Raw genomic sequence first — 22,256 nt, forward strand, 5'->3', positions numbered from 1 at the left:
GAAGTGGGAGGAAAATGAACAATTGGAAATTTCCTAGAGGAGGTAAAAATAAATAAATCCCGAAGTCTCCTAGAAGTGTAAAAAATGGGGAGGGGGTGAGGAAGGGGTGAAGGGCATGTGGTTGCTCACCTGCAAAAGCGGAAGAAGCGAAAACAAAGCAGGATAGTCGGATGGTTCTGCACAATTTCAACCCTATTTTTATAGCCTCATCCTGTGTGGGCAAAGGAATGTTAGCCCTCCCTAATTCCTTTGCCCTCTGTTAGCTGTGCTGTCTCCTCTATTTTCTTGGTGTTAAAGGCCATACATCTGAAAGAACCCTTGGTCAACGTAGAATAATTGTGCAACGATGGCAATCTCTGCTATCTATGTTCTTTATCGTAGTTTATATTATCAGTCCCAATCTACAGGTAATAAATACTTCAAGGCGCATCTGTGTGTATAATCTTACTGCTCCCATTATCTTGTTAAGACGTGCAGTTTTTCAGTTCTTGGGAGTTCTCCTTAGTTTGCAAAATCTTTATGAGTGACATCAGGAATGCAGATTTGGGGGTATAAAATGGACCTCAAATTGAGTCTTTCTAGGTACAGTGGTACCTCGGGTTACATACGCTTCGGGTTACATACGCTTCAGGTTACAGACTCTGCTAACCCAGAAATAGTGCTTCAGGTTGAGAACTTTGCTTCAGGATAAGAACAGAAATCGTGCTCCGGCGGCGCGGCAGCAGCAGGAGGCCCCATTAGCTAAAGTGGTGCTTCAGGTTAAGAACAGTTTCAGGTTAAGAACAGACCTCCAGAACGAATTAAGTACTTAACCCGAGGTACCACTGTACTGAAATCCAACTCTCATCATCTCCAGGCAGAATGGTCATTGGTGGGATGACAGGAACTGTAGACTAACTACAGTTGGAGGACCACAGGTTCCTCGCCATCTTCACTCCAAGTAGAACACTATTATGAAAGACAGTGTGGTGTAGTGGTTAAGAGCGGTGGACTCATAATCTGGTGAACCGGGTTCATGTCTCTGTTCCTCCACATGCAGCTGCTGGGTGACCTGGGGCTAGTCACACTTCTTTGAAGTCTCTCAGACCCACTCACCTCACAGAGTGTTTGTTGTGGGGGAGGAAGGGAAAGGAGAATGTTAGCCGGTTTGAGACTCCTGAAGGGGAGTGATAAAGCGGGATATCAAATCCAAACTCTTCTTCTTCTTCAACTAATACACTTTTCTTTAGATGGCCTGATGGGAGTTCATAGGGAATCATTCTTTTCTCTTGGTGCAAACTGTTTCCACCACCCCCTTTGCCATGCTCTTTATTGATTTTATTAAGTATTACAGCTATTCCATCTATTATTCAAAATAAACTAAAATACAAAAAGGGGAGGGAGAAAAAAATGAGAAACACCAATACATAATAAAAAGATTCAACATCGTATGTCACCTATACATTAAATTACCAATAAATAACCTACTCTTTAAATGTGACTTCCAGCTACCTCACTGCGGGTCCTTTCTTCCTTTTTTAACTGCTTCCTTTTTTACCTTGTAATTCACCAGTATTGTAGGAAATACACTATTAAAGGAAATCTCAATTAAGGAGATTGAGAATATAACAGAAGGTACATTGGAACAGGAAAGTGTTATTTGGAATACAATTAATTGGTTACGGAAAAGACAAATTTCCTCTTTGCTAAAAGAAGAAGAAGTTAGAAAATGTAGTAAAAGAATTATTACACCCTTCGAAGAATTAGTGAAAGGATATAGGACAGAGGGGGCCAGAATACCGTATTTTTCGCTCTATAGGAAGCACTTTTCCCCCTTCAAAAATGAAGGGGAAATGTGTGTGCGTCCTATGGAGCGAAGACGCCATAGCCCTGCGACCCTCTGCCGGCTGGAGAGGTCACGCGCGCCTATGGCAGGAGCCTCCATAGGCGCGCGTCACCTCTCCACCCGGGAGAGCGCGCGCGGGGCTAAAGCAGCCCCCCGCGACCCTCTCCCGGCTGGAGAGGCGACGCGCGCCCATGGCAGGAGCCTCCATAGGCGCGCGTCGCCTCTCCACCCGGGAGAGCGCGCGCGGGGCTAAAGCAGCCCCCCGCGACCCTCTCCCGGCTGGAGAGGCGACGCGCGCCTATGGCAGGAGCCTCCATAGGCGCGCGTCGCCTCTCCACCCGGGAGAGCGCGCGCGGGGCTAAAGCAGCCCCCCGCGACCCTCTCCCGGCTGGAGAGGTGACGCGCGCCCATGGCAGGAACCTCCATAGGCGCGCGTCGCCTCTCCACCCGGGAGAGCGCTCGCGGGGCTAAAGAAGCCATAGCCCCGCGACCCTCTCCCGGCTGGAGAAGTGACGCGTGACTATGGCAGCAGCCTCTCCGCTGCGCCTTTCCGCTGCTCTCTGACCTGCTCTTTGGGGCTGGTGGTGGGCTTCCCCTCGCCAGCCCCAAAGAGCAGGTCGAAAGGAACCTGAAGCCTGGAGAGCGAGAGGGGTCGGTGCGCACCGACCCCTCTCGCTCTCCAGGCTTACAAGGTAGCCGCCTGAACGCACCTTAAACGGCACCTTGTTTTAGAGCGGGAAAACAAGAGGGGGGAAATTATCCCACTCCCTGTGCAGCGCCTCCTGCCACTTCGCTGAAGGGGCGCTGGGCAGAGAGCGGAATAATTTTTTCCCCTTGTTCTCCCCCCTCTAAAACAAGGTGCGTCCTATTGTCCGGTGCGTCCTATGGTGCGAAAAATACGGTAGTCTCAAAGTCACCATAAATTATTGTGGCCCTTCAGATGGTGTGGGTTGTGACTCCCATTGTTCCTGATCATTGGCCATGCTGACCAGAGCTGAAGGGAACTGGAATTCAACAACATCTGAAGGACCACTGGTTCTTCATCCCTGCTGTAGAAAACGCTGGCAAAAAGCACTGGGGGGAACAGAATTCTTCCATTTTTTGTTTCAGAGTGGTACAACAGGTTTGGGCAGAGGTTCACACTTCCTCTAACAGGGGAGCATCTCCACAGGCTATGCTTACTGCGTGAGCACAGAAAAACTGGATTAGAAAAAGGAGGAATTTGAGAAGGAAGTGCTGAAAAGGTTTTCAGCAAATCCAAGAAAACGTGTTTTAGTTGAGATTTTTTTTAAAGCTTAAGATTTAAAAAGCTGGGTTTTTTGTAATTTTGCAGATATACTCGTTTACCACATGAAAGCTACTGCCTGATGTTATTTTTTTTTTATTTAGCTTCCTAGTTTTCAAATGACTGAAAATTTTGACAGATTTTTTACCTTTATTGAGCTAACAGAACTGGACAACAGAGGCAAAGCAACTGCTTCTGAAGGCCTGGGCCACTCCCACTCTCAACGTGACTGCCTGTCTAAACTCCCAAGCTGCAAATTGTAACTCATAGTTTAAGGGCCAATGGCAGTGGCCCAAATCCTGAAATGTTCTGTGATTGGATATCATATATTGAATCGGAATGTAGCGGCTCAGAATCCTTCATCCAGACTCAAGTTCAGGCAAACAGAGACCACTGAATACATAACAGTCGAGACATTTCATTCCGAATCTACTAGACAGAGCCAAGCAGAGGACGATGACAGGAATGTGTCCTGCCCCCCAATATAAATCTTGGCTAAGCCCACCATCAATTAACAAGGTTTGAAAGTCCCTGCAAGTTTTAAACTTTGCAGACTATACCCATCACAGATCTCACCTTTGGGATCATAAATGCATACTGGTGCTGAAACAAGATTTCCACAGCGTCAGCGTGTTCTGGAGCACTCATTGTTCTTCACTGCGCTGCCCAATACCCGACAGCCTGTGTCCAAAGAAAAAGTTGCTTTTGACAGCACCAAGACCTCTCTGCTTGCGATGTTGCTATCCAGTGTTAGCTGAAAGTGACCATAAATATTCAGGTAAAATCAAAGTAGACACAAGAGCCTTTGTAAAATGACTAAGATCAGAGCGGTTTATGGAAAAATCTGAGAAAAGGGCAGGCAGAGGTGGAAAATTAATTGCCTCCCATAAATACGAAGGGATCTAATTGAAATGATAACCAACTTCCTCCAGAAATGCCTGCAGCTACATTGCCATGACCCTGCCGAGTAACTTGCTAAAAAAAGGGAGTATTTGCGACTGGGGGGGGGGGCAGTTGTTAAATACCAGAAGGTCTGGAGTGCTTCCCCACCCCCACTGCCCAGGAGCAGCCATGCTATCACCTCCTTCAAGGCTGTAGAGCCAGCCATGCCCCCCACAGGCTACCTTTCATTGGCCATGAAAGGCAAGTGTCCCAAGGGCATATTGTTGAGCACATACTCAAAAGTGCCCTGTCCTCAACATCAGGCTGCAAAAACTGAAATGGAGCCCACAAAACATGGATTTATGGAGTGCTGGAAACCTCACCAGGGACTGCATCAATTATGGCATCTAGCTCACTATGGAAACAGACAGTATTGTCCTCAAACGTCCTAGCAAGCAACTCACTGAGGTGTCATGGGCTCCATGGAGAGATGCATATGTCAGCAGACCACAGACCACCCTGAAGAGCTCCTCTGGCCGATTTCTCAAGGACACAGTGGAAACAATGAAGTAGGCCTTCTTTGCTGATTTTGCCACCACACAGTAGGCATGATTATGTGACCTAACAGATGTTTGGTCATTACCACACCTCCTGTACTCTATTATCTTTCCTGTTTCATCACATATAGCTCCTCAGCATACCAGGGAGCCAAACGTGTGAGAGACACGGCACTCAGGAATAATAATATCTATGGCCTCCACATATTGTTGATTCATGGTGAGATGAGGGCTTCAGCAAGTTAAAGTAGTGGAAAATCCCTGAGGGCATTCAGGGATCCATTGGACTCCCTAAGTTTCCAGGATTAGGCTACCCTAATGGAGTCCCAACTCTTACGGGGGAAGCTGATACTGTTAACTCCTACTTCTCAGGATGTGGTCTGATCATGATAACGGGATTACGAAACCTTCCCTCTTTCCAGACCATCAACTTAATCAAAAGGGGCACAAACCAAGTTGAGGGTCTGTCCCACACCATGGGCTGGGCCAGTGACCACTTGAGGCAGTCCCATGGTTGTCATGTAGACCATGAAGTTCCAAGACAAAACAACGAGAGCAGCCACAGCAGGGACACTAATCCTGGGGTTTCCCAACATGATGGTCAAGGAAGCTGCTGGGCAACAGGGTGTCCAAGAGGCTAGCAGCACCCCCAGTCTCTCTCCTTGCTTTGACATGAGGTGCAGGCTCTCAAACCCCCAGTGAAGAGGTTTCCTGGTGAGTAAGTTCAAAGGTTTATGGACCATAGTGAAAACCCCACCCTATGGGCATAGCCAAAGGCAGGCAGGGAGGCAGCTGCTCCCCCTAAATCAAGTACCATATTTTTCACTCTATAAGACGCACCAGACCATAAGACGCACCTAGTTTTTGGAGGAGGAAAACAAGAAAAAAATATTCTGAATCTCAGAAACCAGAACAGCAAGAGGGATCGCTGTGCAGTGAAACCAGCAATTCCTCTTGCTGTTCTGGCTTCTGGGATAGCTGCGCAGCCTGCATTCGCTCCTTAAGACACACACACATTTCCCCTTACTTTTTAGGAGGGAAAAAGTGAGTCTTATAGAGCAAAAAATACGGTAAATCAATAAAAATACTTAACTGAGGTTCTGCTCCCCCTAACATGAAGCCCACCCCCCTAACATAAATCCTGGCTAAGTCCACCTCGACCTTCAGGACTCTGCTGATGCTGCACTGAGTATCCAGGCAACCAAAGCTAGGTAAGGTCCACTCCTCCCAGCTTGCCCACCCAGGTCTCTATGATAAAGGCCAGATCAGGTCCCTCATCCACTACTAAGTTACTATCCCTACTCAACTCTTCACTTCCTAGAGACATATTGAAGACACAAAAGCACTCTCACGCAGCCCAATCTTCAATACCAATAGGTCTTCTTCTAGCAAATGATGAGGAGAGACATCAAACTGGGAGGCACCCATTGCACAACAATATCAAGCGGAACCCACCCTCAGCTTCTGGGACCAAAACTCACTCCCCACATCTCCTACCCAGGAAGCACCCAGTTCAATGCTAAAAGGACTGTCATTCCAGGAGTGAGGAACTTCTCGCACACAATACTTCAGGCAGTCTCTCGCTCTAGAAGTGGTGCAGAGAACAAAAAAAGCTCACCCACCAGCGTTCGAAATTCCCATTGCTCTAGGTGCATTTTGCGACAGGGAATTTCATTGATGCGAGCAGCTTCTGAGCTCTGGGAGCAGTACTGCGCCTAAGATTTCAGATTAAAACAGCCACTGCTGGAAGGAAAGGAGGACCTTTTTCTGCCTCCCCACTTCCAGCCACCCTCTAAGGGATCCTCTTAAGAATATTAGAGGAAGTATGGCTTTGTTTTTTGTTTCTGCAATCTTCAGATGAGGACTAGACCACGTGAAAAATGAACATAAGATTTTAGCTGCAGTTCATTCGTTTTCAGCTTTGCATTCATGTTATTAAAAAAGTGTGCCTAGATGTTCCGTTGCGGCGCCCATAACCTAGGTTTAAGGTGCCATTTAGCTCCTAGCTTTCATATCTCAGTTTCTACATAACACTGCCACACACAATAAAACAAATTCATTGTGATATTCAATAACTCACAGAACCAGAAGCTTCTTGGAATAGGACACAGGACTAGGTTTTAAATTCTCTACCTCTCCCTGCTCCTCCGAGCTCACCTGCCTCCCACTCACCTCCTTCTGCTGCCTCTGAGGTCCCTAAATTGTTTGGTTTATATCCTCTCCTGTTTGCTGGCTTGGGTGTGTCCTGGGCAGCTGTAGCTTATCAAGCAGATGGAACACAGCCTCAGCCAGGCCAAGTCCTGCTACAGTGGTACCTCGGGTTACATACGCTTCAGGTTACATACGCTTCAGGTTACAGACTCCGCTAACCCAGAAATATTACCTCAGGTTAAGAACTTTGCAGTGGCAGCAGGAGGCCCCATTAGCTAAAGTGGTGCTTCAGGTTAAGAACAGTTTCAGGTTAAGAACAGACCTCTGGAACGAATTAAGTACTTAACCTGAGGTACCACTGTCTACAGTGTCTCACAGGAACTGCCACCTCTTGGCAGGCGGCTGCTTTTATAAGAGGGTAGGGGGCCTAGGGAGCCATTCCCTACCCCTCCCCACTCCTTGCCTTCTGCCAGAGCAAAAGTGATGCTAAACCAGGATAGGTAAAGGAGGACATGGGAAAATAGGGAAGGAAAGAAAGAGGCTGAAGTGGGAGGAAAATGAACAATTGGAAATTTCCTAGAGGAGGTAAAAATAAATAAATCCCGAAGTCTCCTAGAAGTGTAAAAAATGGGGAGGGGGTGAGGAAGGGGTGAAGGGCATGTGGTTGCTCACCTGCAAAAGCGGAAGAAGCGAAAACAAAGCAGGATAGTCGGATGGTTCTGCACAATTTCAACCCTATTTTTATAGCCTCATCCTGTGTGGGCAAAGGAATGTTAGCCCTCCCTAATTCCTTTGCCCTCTGTTAGCTGTGCTGTCTCCTCTATTTTCTTGGTGTTAAAGGCCATACATCTGAAAGAACCCTTGGTCAACGTAGAATAATTGTGCAACGATGGCAATCTCTGCTATCTATGTTCTTTATCGTAGTTTATATTATCAGTCCCAATCTACAGGTAATAAATACTTCAAGGTGTATCTGTGTGTATAATCTTACTGCTCCCATTATCTTGTTAAGACGTGCAGTTTTTCAGTTCTTGGGAGTTCTCCTTAGTTTGCAAAATCTTTATGAGTGACATCAGGAATGCAGATTTGGGGGTATAAAATGGACCTCAAATTGAGTCTTTCTAGGTACAGTGGTACCTCGGGTTACATACGCTTCGGGTTACATACGCTTCAGGTTACAGACTCTGCTAACCCAGAAATAGTGCTTCAGGTTGAGAACTTTGCTTCAGGATAAGAACAGAAATCGTGCTCCGGCGGCGCGGCAGCAGCAGGAGGCCCCATTAGCTAAAGTGGTGCTTCAGGTTAAGAACAGTTTCAGGTTAAGAACAGACCTCCAGAACGAATTAAGTACTTAACCCGAGGTACCACTGTACTGAAATCCAACTCTCATCATCTCCAGGCAGAATGGTCATTGGTGGGATGACAGGAACTGTAGACTAACTACAGTTGGAGGACCACAGGTTCCTCGCCATCTTCACTCCAAGTAGAACACTATTATGAAAGACAGTGTGGTGTAGTGGTTAAGAGCGGTGGACTCATAATCTGGTGAACCGGGTTCATGTCTCTGTTCCTCCACATGCAGCTGCTGGGTGACCTGGGGCTAGTCACACTTCTTTGAAGTCTCTCAGACCCACTCACCTCACAGAGTGTTTGTTGTGGGGGAGGAAGGGAAAGGAGAATGTTAGCCGGTTTGAGACTCCTGAAGGGGAGTGATAAAGCGGGATATCAAATCCAAACTCTTCTTCTTCTTCAACTAATACACTTTTCTTTAGATGGCCTGATGGGAGTTCATAGGGAATCATTCTTTTCTCTTGGTGCAAACTGTTTCCACCACCCCCTTTGCCATGCTCTTTATTGATTTTATTAAGTATTACAGCTATTCCATCTATTATTCAAAATAAACTAAAATACAAAAAGGGGAGGGAGAAAAAAATGAGAAACACCAATACATAATAAAAAGATTCAACATCGTATGTCACCTATACATTAAATTACCAATAAATAACCTACTCTTTAAATGTGACTTCCAGCTACCTCACTGCGGGTCCTTTCTTCCTTTTTTAACTGCTTCCTTTTTTACCTTGTAATTCACCAGTATTGTAGGAAATACACTATTAAAGGAAATCTCAATTAAGGAGATTGAGAATATAACAGAAGGTACATTGGAACAGGAAAGTGTTATTTGGAATACAATTAATTGGTTACGGAAAAGACAAATTTCCTCTTTGCTAAAAGAAGAAGAAGTTAGAAAATGTAGTAAAAGAATTATTACACCCTTCGAAGAATTAGTGAAAGGATATAGGACAGAGGGGGCCAGAATACCGTATTTTTCGCTCTATAGGAAGCACTTTTCCCCCTTCAAAAATGAAGGGGAAATGTGTGTGCGTCCTATGGAGCGAAGACGCCATAGCCCTGCGACCCTCTGCCGGCTGGAGAGGTCACGCGCGCCTATGGCAGGAGCCTCCATAGGCGCGCGTCACCTCTCCACCCGGGAGAGCGCGCGCGGGGCTAAAGCAGCCCCCCGCGACCCTCTCCCGGCTGGAGAGGCGACGCGCGCCCATGGCAGGAGCCTCCATAGGCGCGCGTCGCCTCTCCACCCGGGAGAGCGCGCGCGGGGCTAAAGCAGCCCCCCGCGACCCTCTCCCGGCTGGAGAGGCGACGCGCGCCTATGGCAGGAGCCTCCATAGGCGCGCGTCGCCTCTCCACCCGGGAGAGCGCGCGCGGGGCTAAAGCAGCCCCCCGCGACCCTCTCCCGGCTGGAGAGGTGACGCGCGCCCATGGCAGGAACCTCCATAGGCGCGCGTCGCCTCTCCACCCGGGAGAGCGCTCGCGGGGCTAAAGAAGCCATAGCCCCGCGACCCTCTCCCGGCTGGAGAAGTGACGCGTGACTATGGCAGCAGCCTCTCCGCTGCGCCTTTCCGCTGCTCTCTGACCTGCTCTTTGGGGCTGGTGGTGGGCTTCCCCTCGCCAGCCCCAAAGAGCAGGTCGAAAGGAACCTGAAGCCTGGAGAGCGAGAGGGGTCGGTGCGCACCGACCCCTCTCGCTCTCCAGGCTTACAAGGTAGCCGCCTGAACGCACCTTAAACGGCACCTTGTTTTAGAGCGGGAAAACAAGAGGGGGGAAATTATCCCACTCCCTGTGCAGCGCCTCCTGCCACTTCGCTGAAGGGGCGCTGGGCAGAGAGCGGAATAATTTTTTCCCCTTGTTCTCCCCCCTCTAAAACAAGGTGCGTCCTATTGTCCGGTGCGTCCTATGGTGCGAAAAATACGGTAGTCTCAAAGTCACCATAAATTATTGTGGCCCTTCAGATGGTGTGGGTTGTGACTCCCATTGTTCCTGATCATTGGCCATGCTGACCAGAGCTGAAGGGAACTGGAATTCAACAACATCTGAAGGACCACTGGTTCTTCATCCCTGCTGTAGAAAACGCTGGCAAAAAGCACTGGGGGGAACAGAATTCTTCCATTTTTTGTTTCAGAGTGGTACAACAGGTTTGGGCAGAGGTTCACACTTCCTCTAACAGGGGAGCATCTCCACAGGCTATGCTTACTGCGTGAGCACAGAAAAACTGGATTAGAAAAAGGAGGAATTTGAGAAGGAAGTGCTGAAAAGGTTTTCAGCAAATCCAAGAAAACGTGTTTTAGTTGAGATTTTTTTTAAAGCTTAAGATTTAAAAAGCTGGGTTTTTTGTAATTTTGCAGATATACTCGTTTACCACATGAAAGCTACTGCCTGATGTTATTTTTTTTTTATTTAGCTTCCTAGTTTTCAAATGACTGAAAATTTTGACAGATTTTTTACCTTTATTGAGCTAACAGAACTGGACAACAGAGGCAAAGCAACTGCTTCTGAAGGCCTGGGCCACTCCCACTCTCAACGTGACTGCCTGTCTAAACTCCCAAGCTGCAAATTGTAACTCATAGTTTAAGGGCCAATGGCAGTGGCCCAAATCCTGAAATGTTCTGTGATTGGATATCATATATTGAATCGGAATGTAGCGGCTCAGAATCCTTCATCCAGACTCAAGTTCAGGCAAACAGAGACCACTGAATACATAACAGTCGAGACATTTCATTCCGAATCTACTAGACAGAGCCAAGCAGAGGACGATGACAGGAATGTGTCCTGCCCCCCAATATAAATCTTGGCTAAGCCCACCATCAATTAACAAGGTTTGAAAGTCCCTGCAAGTTTTAAACTTTGCAGACTATACCCATCACAGATCTCACCTTTGGGATCATAAATGCATACTGGTGCTGAAACAAGATTTCCACAGCGTCAGCGTGTTCTGGAGCACTCATTGTTCTTCACTGCGCTGCCCAATACCCGACAGCCTGTGTCCAAAGAAAAAGTTGCTTTTGACAGCACCAAGACCTCTCTGCTTGCGATGTTGCTATCCAGTGTTAGCTGAAAGTGACCATAAATATTCAGGTAAAATCAAAGTAGACACAAGAGCCTTTGTAAAATGACTAAGATCAGAGCGGTTTATGGAAAAATCTGAGAAAAGGGCAGGCAGAGGTGGAAAATTAATTGCCTCCCATAAATACGAAGGGATCTAATTGAAATGATAACCAACTTCCTCCAGAAATGCCTGCAGCTACATTGCCATGACCCTGCCGAGTAACTTGCTAAAAAAAGGGAGTATTTGCGACTGGGGGGGGGGCAGTTGTTAAATACCAGAAGGTCTGGAGTGCTTCCCCACCCCCACTGCCCAGGAGCAGCCATGCTATCACCTCCTTCAAGGCTGTAGAGCCAGCCATGCCCCCCACAGGCTACCTTTCATTGGCCATGAAAGGCAAGTGTCCCAAGGGCATATTGTTGAGCACATACTCAAAAGTGCCCTGTCCTCAACATCAGGCTGCAAAAACTGAAATGGAGCCCACAAAACATGGATTTATGGAGTGCTGGAAACCTCACCAGGGACTGCATCAATTATGGCATCTAGCTCACTATGGAAACAGACAGTATTGTCCTCAAACGTCCTAGCAAGCAACTCACTGAGGTGTCATGGGCTCCATGGAGAGATGCATATGTCAGCAGACCACAGACCACCCTGAAGAGCTCCTCTGGCCGATTTCTCAAGGACACAGTGGAAACAATGAAGTAGGCCTTCTTTGCTGATTTTGCCACCACACAGTAGGCATGATTATGTGACCTAACAGATGTTTGGTCATTACCACACCTCCTGTACTCTATTATCTTTCCTGTTTCATCACATATAGCTCCTCAGCATACCAGGGAGCCAAACGTGTGAGAGACACGGCACTCAGGAATAATAATATCTATGGCCTCCACATATTGTTGATTCATGGTGAGATGAGGGCTTCAGCAAGTTAAAGTAGTGGAAAATCCCTGAGGGCATTCAGGGATCCATTGGACTCCCTAAGTTTCCAGGATTAGGCTACCCTAATGGAGTCCCAACTCTTACGGGGGAAGCTGATACTGTTAACTCCTACTTCTCAGGATGTGGTCTGATCATGATAACGGGATTACGAAACCTTCCCTCTTTCCAGACCATCAACTTAATCAAAAGGGGCACAAACCAAGTTGAGGGTCTGTCCCACACCATGGGCTGGGCCAGTGACCACTTGAGGCAGTCCCATGGTTGTCATGTAGACCATGAAGTTCCAAGGCAAAACAACGAGAGCAGCCACAGCAGGGACACTAATCCTGGGGTTTCCCAACATGATGGTCAAGGAAGCTGCTGGGCAACAGGGTGTCCAAGAGGCTAGCAGCACCCCCAGTCTCTCTCCTTGCTTTGACATGAGGTGCAGGCTCTCAAACCCCCAGTGAAGAGGTTTCCTGGTGAGTAAGTTCAAAGGTTTATGGACCATAGTGAAAACCCCACCCTATGGGCATAGCCAAAGGCAGGCAGGGAGGCAGCTGCTCCCCCTAAATCAAGTACCATATTTTTCACTCTATAAGACGCACCAGACCATAAGACGCACCTAGTTTTTGGAGGAGGAAAACAAGAAAAAAATATTCTGAATCTCAGAAACCAGAACAGCAAGAGGGATCGCTGTGCAGTGAAACCAGCAATTCCTCTTGCTGTTCTGGCTTCTGGGATAGCTGCGCAGCCTGCATTCGCTCCTTAAGACACACACACATTTCCCCTTACTTTTTAGGAGGGAAAAAGTGAGTCTTATAGAGCAAAAAATACGGTAAATCAATAAAAATACTTAACTGAGGTTCTGCTCCCCCTAACATGAAGCCCACCCCCCTAACATAAATCCTGGCTAAGTCCACCTCGACCTTCAGGACTCTGCTGATGCTGCACTGAGTATCCAGGCAACCAAAGCTAGGTAAGGTCCACTCCTCCCAGCTTGCCCACCCAGGTCTCTATGATAAAGGCCAGATCAGGTCCCTCATCCACTACTAAGTTACTATCCCTACTCAACTCTTCACTTCCTAGAGACATATTGAAGACACAAAAGCACTCTCACGCAGCCCAATCTTCAATACCAATAGGTCTTCTTCTAGCAAATGATGAGGAGAGACATCAAACTGGGAGGCACCCATTGCACAACAATATCAAGCGGAACCCACCCTCAGCTTCTGGGACCAAAACTCACTCCCCACATCTCCTACCCAGGAAGCACCCAGTTCAATGCTAAAAGGACTGTCATTCCAGGAGTGAGGAACTTCTCGCACACAATACTTCAGGCAGTCTCTCGCTCTAGAAGTGGTGCAGAGAACAAAAAAAGCTCACCCACCAGCGTTCGAAATTCCCATTGCTCTAGGTGCATTTTGCGACAGGGAATTTCATTGATGCGAGCAGCTTCTGAGCTCTGGGAGCAGTACTGCGCCTAAGATTTCAGATTAAAACAGCCACTGCTGGAAGGAAAGGAGGACCTTTTTCTGCCTCCCCACTTCCAGCCACCCTCTAAGGGATCCTCTTAAGAATATTAGAGGAAGTATGGCTTTGTTTTTTGTTTCTGCAATCTTCAGATGAGGACTAGACCACGTGAAAAATGAACATAAGATTTTAGCTGCAGTTCATTCGTTTTCAGCTTTGCATTCATGTTATTAAAAAAGTGTGCCTAGATGTTCCGTTGCGGCGCCCATAACCTAGGTTTAAGGTGCCATTTAGCTCCTAGCTTTCATATCTCAGTTTCTACATAACACTGCCACACACAATAAAACAAATTCATTGTGATATTCAATAACTCACAGAACCAGAAGCTTCTTGGAATAGGACACAGGACTAGGTTTTAAATTCTCTACCTCTCCCTGCTCCTCCGAGCTCACCTGCCTCCCACTCACCTCCTTCTGCTGCCTCTGAGGTCCCTAAATTGTTTGGTTTATATCCTCTCCTGTTTGCTGGCTTGGGTGTGTCCTGGGCAGCTGTAGCTTATCAAGCAGATGGAACACAGCCTCAGCCAGGCCAAGTCCTGCTACAGTGGTACCTCGGGTTACATACGCTTCAGGTTACATACGCTTCAGGTTACAGACTCCGCTAACCCAGAAATATTACCTCAGGTTAAGAACTTTGCAGTGGCAGCAGGAGGCCCCATTAGCTAAAGTGGTGCTTCAGGTTAAGAACAGTTTCAGGTTAAGAACAGACCTCTGGAACGAATTAAGTACTTAACCTGAGGTACCACTGTCTACAGTGTCTCACAGGAACTGCCACCTCTTGGCAGGCGGCTGCTTTTATAAGAGGGTAGGGGGCCTAGGGAGCCATTCCCTACCCCTCCCCACTCCTTGCCTTCTGCCAGAGCAAAAGTGATGCTAAACCAGGATAGGTAAAGGAGGACATGGGAAAATAGGGAAGGAAAGAAAGAGGCTGAAGTGGGAGGAAAATGAACAATTGGAAATTTCCTAGAGGAGGTAAAAATAAATAAATCCCGAAGTCTCCTAGAAGTGTAAAAAATGGGGAGGGGGTGAGGAAGGGGTGAAGGGCATGTGGTTGCTCACCTGCAAAAGCGGAAGAAGCGAAAACAAAGCAGGATAGTCGGATGGTTCTGCACAATTTCAACCCTATTTTTATAGCCTCATCCTGTGTGGGCAAAGGAATGTTAGCCCTCCCTAATTCCTTTGCCCTCTGTTAGCTGTGCTGTCTCCTCTATTTTCTTGGTGTTAAAGGCCATACATCTGAAAGAACCCTTGGTCAACGTAGAATAATTGTGCAACGATGGCAATCTCTGCTATCTATGTTCTTTATCGTAGTTTATATTATCAGTCCCAATCTACAGGTAATAAATACTTCAAGGTGTATCTGTGTGTATAATCTGTGTGAAAACAAGAAAAAAAATATTCTGAATCTCAGGAACCAGAAAATCTCAGAATTGCAGTGAAACCAGCAATTCCTCTTTCTGTTCTGGCTTCTGGGATAGCTGCACAGCCTGCATTCGCTCCTTAAGACGCACACACATTTCCCTTTATTTTTTTAGGAGGGAAAAAGTGAGTCTTATAGAGCAAAAAATACGGTAAATCAATAAAAATGCTTAACTGAGGTTCTGCTCTCCCTAACATGAAGCCCACCCCCCTAACATAAATCCTGGCTAAGTCCATGACCCCCACCTAGACCTTCAGGACTCTGCTGATGCTGCACTGAGTATCCAGGCAACCAAAGCTAAATAAGGTCCACTCCTCCCAGCTTGCCCACCCAGGTCTCATGATGAAGGCCAGCTCAGGTCCCTCATCCACTACTAAGTTACTATCCACTATCCTTACTCAACTCTTCACTTCCTAGAGACATATTGAAGACACAAAAGCACTCTCACGCAGCCCAATCTTCAATACCAATAGGTCTTCTTCTAGCAAACAATGAGGAGAGACAGCAAACTGGGAGGCACCCATTGCACAACAATATCAAGCGGAACCCACCCCCAGCTTCTGGGACCAAAACTCACTCCCCACATCTCCTACCCAGGAAGCAACCAGTTCAATGCTAAAAGGACTGTAATTCCAGGAGTGAGGAACTTCTCGCACACAATACTTCAGGCAGTCTCTCGCTCTAGAAGTGGTGCAGAGAACAAAAAAAGCCTGCCCACCAGCGTTCGAAATTCCCATTGCTCTGGGTGCATTTTGCAACAGGGAATTTCATTGATGCGAGCAGCTTCTGAGCTCTGGGAGCAGTACTGCGCCTAAGATTTCAGATTAAAACGGCCACTGCTGGAAGGAAAGGAGGACCTTTTTCTGCCTCCCCACTTCCAGCCACCCTCTAAGGGATCCTCTTAAGAATATTAGAGGAAGTATGGCTTTGTTTTTTGTTTCTGCAATCTTCAGATGAGGACTAGACCATGTGAAAAATGAACATAAGATTTTAGCTGCAGTTCATTCGTTTTCAGCTTTGCATTCATGTTATTAAAAAAGTGTGCCTAGATATTCTGTTGTGGCGCCCATAACCTAGGTTTAAGGTGCCATTTAGCTCCTAGCTTTCATATCTCAGTTTCTACATAACACTGCCACACACAATAAAACAAATTCTTTTTTTTTTTAAGAATTTTTTTTATTTTCAATGCAGAATCATAACAAAAATTACAAACATTGAATCCAAAATAATACTATACAAACAAAAATCCCCGGAACATATAGGGAAAAAAACAGAAAACGAACAAAAAAAAAGCAAAGGAAACAAGACTAAACTAAACAAAAACGAAAAAGCACACATCTACAGAAAAAAAACCATATCATTACGTACATAAACACAAATTGACTTCCTTTCTTTGTTCTAAGACCTCAAAAAATTTACTCTTACTGTGTTGTTGTGTCTAATTAGATTACTTCCACCTTGGTACTTTTTTTTTTTACACCATTTTTCTTTTCCTTTAACCCTGTAAAGCATCATTCATTACATACCAATATACTAACTCCAGAACAATGTTTTTTCATATACTCTTTAGCACAACCCCATTCTTTTAATAATTTCTGGTCCGATTGTCCCCTTATGTAAGCTGTGAGTCTTGCCAGATTTATGTATTCACAAAATTTAATTTGCCAATCTTTCACTGATGGAATTTTTCTGCCTTTCCAGTTTTTAGCTATAAGCATCCTGGCAGCTGTTGTTGCATAAAGGAATACTTTCCTTTGATTTTTGGGGATATCATTTGTAATTAAACCTAAAAGGAATGCCTCCAGTTTTTTTCTGAAAGATATTTTAAACATCTTTTTGAGTTCTTCATAGATTTCATTCCAGAATTGTTTGATAGGTCGGCATTCCCACCACATGTGAAACATTGTTCCTAAAACAATAAAACAAATTCATTGTGATATTCAGTAACTCACAGAACCAGAAGCTTCTTGGAATAGGACACAGGACTAGGTTTTAAATTCTCTACCTCTCCCTGCTCCTCCAGGCTCACCTGCCGCCCACTCACTTCCTTCTGCTGCCTATGAAGTCCCTAACTTGTTTGGTTTATATCCTCTCCTGTTTGCTGGCTTGGGTGTGTCCTGGGCAGATGTAGCTTATCAAGCAGATGGAGCACAGCCTCAGCCAGGCCAAGTCCTGCTACAGTGGTACCTCGGGTTACATACGCTTCAGGTTACATACACTTCAGGTTATAGACTCCGCTAACCCAGAAATATTACCTCAGGTTAAGAACTTTGCTTCAGGATGAGAACAGAAATCGTGCTCCGGCGGCCCCATTAGCTAAAGTGGTGCTTCAGGTTAAGAACAGTTTCAGGTTAAGAACGGACCTCCGGAACGAATTAAGTACTTAACCCGAGGTACCACTGTCTACAGTGTCTCACAGGAACTGCCACCTCTTGGCAGGCAGCTGCTTTTATAAGAGGGTAGGGGGCCTAGGGAGCCATTCCCTACCCCTCCCCACTCCTTGCCTTCTGCCAGAGCAAAAGTGATGCTAAACCAGGATAGGTAAAGGAGGACATGGGAAAATAGGGAAGGAAAGAAAGAGGCTGAAGTGGGAGGAAAATGAACAATTGGAAGTTTCCTAGAGGAGGTAAAAATAAATAAATCCCGAAGTCTCCTAGAAGTGTAAAAAATGGGGGGGGGGGGTGAGGAAGGGGTGAAGGGCATGTGGTTGCTCACCTGCAAAAGCGGAAGAAGCGAAAACAAAGCAGGATAGTCGGATGGTTCTGCACAATTTCAACCCTATTTTTATAGCCTCATCCTGTGTGGGCAAAGGAATGTTAGCCCTCCCTAATTCCTTTGCCCTCTGTTAGCTGTGCCGTCCCTTCTATTTTCTTGGTGTTAAAGGCCATACATCTGAAAGAACCCTTGGTCAGCGTAGAATAATTGTGCAACGATGGCAATCTCTGCTATCTGTGTTCTTTATGGTAGTTTATATTATCAGTCCCAGTCTACAGGTAATAAATACTTAAAGGTGTATCTGTGTGTATAATCTTACTGCTCCCATTATCTTGTTAAGGTGTGCAGTTTTTCAGTTTTTGGAAGTTCTCCTTAGTTTGCAAAATCTTTATGAGTGACATCAGGAATGCAGATTTGGGGGTATAAAATGGACCTCAAATTGAGTCTTTCTAGGTACAGTGGTACCTCGGGTTACATACGCTTCAGGTTACATACGCTTCAGGTTACAGACTCTGCTAACCCAGAAATAGTGCTTCAGGTTAAGAACTTTGCTTCAGGATAAGAACAGAAATCGTGCTCCGGCGGCGCGGCAGCAGCAGGAGGCCCCATTAGCTAAAGTGGTACCTCAGGTTAAGAACAGTTTCAGGTTAAGAACAGACCTCCAGAATGAATTAAGTACTTAACCCAAGGTACCACTGTACTGAAATCCAACTCTCATCATCTCCAGGCAGAATGGTTATTGGTGGGATGACAGAAACTGTAGACTAACTACAGTTGGAGGACCACAGGTTCCTCGCCATCTTCACTCCAAGTAGAACACTATTATGAAAGCCAGTGTGGTGTAGTGGTTAAGAGCGGTGGACTCGTAATCTGGTGAACCGGGTTCGCGTCTCTGCTCCTCCATATGCAGCTGCTGGGTGACCTTGGGCTAGTCACACTTCTCTGAAGTCTCTCAGCCCCACTCACCTCACAGAGTGTTTGTTGTGGGGGAGGAAGGGAAAGGAGAATGTTAGCCGGTTTGAGACTCCTTTGGGTAGTGATAAAGCAGGATATCAAATCCAAACTCTTCTTCTTCTTCAACTAATACACTTTTCTTTAGATGGCCTGATGGGAGTTCATAGGGAATCATTCTTTTCTCTTGGTGCAAACTGTCCCTCCCCCCCTTTGCTATGCTCTTTATTGATTTTATTAAATATTACAGCTATTCCATTCGTTATTCAAAATAAACTAAAATACAAAAAGGGGAGGGAGAAAAAAATGAGAAACACCAATACATAATAAAAAGATTCAACATCGTATGTCACCTATACATTAAATTACCAATAAATAACCTACTCTTTAAATGTGACTTCCAACTACCTCACTGTGGGTCCTTTCTTCCTTTTTTAACTGCTTCCTTTTTTACCTTGTAATTCACCAGTATTGTAGGAAATACACTATCTGTCTGTCATATAATTTGCAAAAATTAATAGAAGCAAATTAAGGATTTTACTTGGGAACAATGTTTTTCTAAATACACTCTGTAACACTCCCACTCTTTTTTAAACGTTTGATTTGTTTGATTCCTGATTACTTCTGCCATCTTTGCAAGTTCCAAGTACTTGCAAGTTCCAAGGATAACTAAAAATGTGAAGAAAATATTTGAATATAATTATAAAAAAACTTGGAGCGGTATTCAATCAAAGTTGAAAATATGAGAGAAAAGGAAGGAATCAATTAGTACAAGAATCGCATTAGTTAAAATGTTTTTGTTACCCAGATTAACGTATCTTTTTTATGTATTACCCTGGCACATATCGGAACGGATATTGAAAGGGTGGCAAGGGAAAATTGATAGGTTTGTTTTTGCATCCAAGAAACCAAGGACAGCAGGTAGATATAGGTATCATAGGATCCAAGATGAAGGATGGGGATTCCCAGTTTGGTCTTATATTACGAAGCTTACTGTCAGAGCTGCCCGAGGTCCCAGCTCACAAAGGACCAACGCTGCTTCGTTGTTAAGTACAAAAGTCTTTATTGAAGTTCAGTTTCACTTCCAGAGCCGCAGCGCGCAGCTCTACGTCTCAACTGTCAGACCGCTGATGCTCCGTCTGAGTCTCCTCCCCCCAGACACCAATTTAAGACTCTAGCCTTACTCCACCTCTTCCTCTGTTCCTTCCGCCTCTGGTTCCGCCTGTCCGTTGGGGTCTCGCCCTTTCTAGACTCTTCTGACGCTGAATCCCCTGAGCCTTCTCCCTCCCTCCGGCGGGCTTTAGGAGCTGGTTCCCCATCCGGGTCTCCTGCTGTCCCCCGCGCCTGTACATTTGAACTTGGCACGCGCGCCCAGCCCGTAACTTTCCTCCTGACCCTTTCACTGCTGCTGTCACTGCTTCCCCCTCTGGGGGGGCTAGCTGCAACTGACCTCCCCTCCGTTGGAGGCGTGGTCAGCCCTGACTCACTTTCTCTCCCCGCTGGAGGAGACGCTGGCCCTGACACATGTGACTCTTCCCCCCCCACTACGCTCTGGTGGGGAAACTGGTCCTAATCCCCCGCTGCTGCTTTGGGGTTCCCCTCTGGCTCCTTGTTTCTGGTGCGTCCCCCCCTGGGACCCCCCTTGCCCTGACCGTCAGCGCCCCCTTCTGGGAATCTTCTGATTCGCTGGAGAAGCTCATGGAATCTCTTGGGCCACTGTCATACTCCCCTATGCTTCCCTCGGATTCTTCCCCTTCGCTCTCCATTTCCTCTCTCCCCAGTGCTCCTGCTCCTGAGCCCCTGACACTTACCAACTGAGACATCTTATGATTTGGTTGGAGGGAGAACAGGGGGAAGATTTGGGGTGTATTGAGCGGAAGAATTTGGAAGTAGTAGGAGGGAAAATAAGATTATTTGATAGGAGGAAAAGGAAAAGGGAAGTAGATAAAATATCAACATTTACGGGGTCCATCTGGGTATGGGAGAAGTAGAGAAGGGAGCTTTTTCCTGACCTCTCTCCCCTTACCAAAATGTGGTATTATGGTAAAATGGCCCCGTTACAGGAGCTCATCCCAAAGGAGGTAGGGGATAAATTAAAGGAGATCTCAACTGAGGAGATGGAGAATATAACAGAAGGTACATTGGAACAGGAAAGTGGTATTTGGAATACGATTAATTGGTTACAGAAAAGACAAATTTCCTCTCTGCTAAAAGAAGAAGTTAAAAAATGTAGTAAAAGAATTATTACACCCTTCAAAGAATTAGTGAAAAGATATAGGACAGATAGGGCCAAGAGAGTCTCAAAATTGTATAAGGTGTTATTAAACAAGGGGAAATCACCAAAGGAAAGTTTGAAAGAATATTGGAAGTTAGATACTCAGGAACAGATTTTATATGAAGATTGGGAAAGAATCTTTCGGCAACCACACTTTGTTGCGACCTCTAGGATAATCCAGGAACAGGGGTTGAAGCTGGTACAAAAATGGTATTATACACCGGTAAGGTTATATCATATTACAAAATCTGGAAGTAAGAATTGCTGGAGGAAATGTGGAGTGATGGGAATGTACAGTCATATGTGGTGGGATTGTCTGTTAGTTAATGAATTTTGGAAACAGATTGGTATAGAAATATCGGTAATTGTGGGAAGGAATGTGGAAATATCTAAATTAATGGTTATTACCCTGAGTGGACGCGGGTGGCGCTGTGGGTAAAACCTCAGTGCCTAGGACTTGCCGATCGTATGGTCGGCGGTTCGAATCCCCGCGGCGGGGTGAGCTCCCGTCGTTCGGTCCCAGCTCCTGCCCACCTAGCAGTTCGAAAGCACTCTTAAGTGCAAGTAGATAAATAGGTACCGCTTTATAGCGGGAAGGTAAACAGCATTTCCGTGTGCTGCGCTGGTGCTGGCTCACCAGATGCAGCTTCGTCACGTTGGCCACGTGACCCGGAAGTGTCTTTGGACAGCGCCGGCTAACGGCCTCTAGAGCGAGATGAGCATGCAACCCTAGAGTCGGACACGACTGGCCCGTACGGGCAGGAGTACCTTTACCTTTACTATTACCCTGAGTAGTACCGAGTTAAAAACAAAAGAGGAATGTAAATGGGTAAAATTGATGGTAGTTGCAGCCAGACAGGTTATAGCAAGTAATTGGAAAAATGCAGAAGAGCTAGGGGTGAACCAATGGAGGAAAAAACTGAGTAATATTATAATTTTAGAATACTTTTAACTGTGAAGACACATAGAATGAAAGGGCTTAAGGTCAGTGAGAAAGAGGAGGATTGGTAGATATAAGAAATTAGATTTATTAAGATTAAGTTTAATTATGATAAAAGTGTGTATTGGCAATAAGTAATATGAAATTGAAATATGGAATAGACGGGAGGTCGGGTCTTTAGTCTTAAGACCAATACATGTTTTATTGTTTGCTAAGAAAATTATGTGTCTATGGTTATTCTTGTGTGTAATTTGGTACTTGTGTTTTTTTTCTTTTTTCTTGTTGTATCAATAAAAATCTTTTTAAAAAAAGAGAGAAAGAGGAGGATTGGTTTGAGATGATATTGAATTATTTGGGTAGGTTTGAACAATTTGGGGCAATTAAAATGTTAAAAGTTAAA

Source organism: Podarcis filfolensis (genome assembly GCF_964270895.1).
Source record: "Podarcis filfolensis genome assembly, chromosome: 4".
Lineage (NCBI taxonomy): Eukaryota > Metazoa > Chordata > Lepidosauria > Squamata > Lacertidae > Podarcis > Podarcis filfolensis.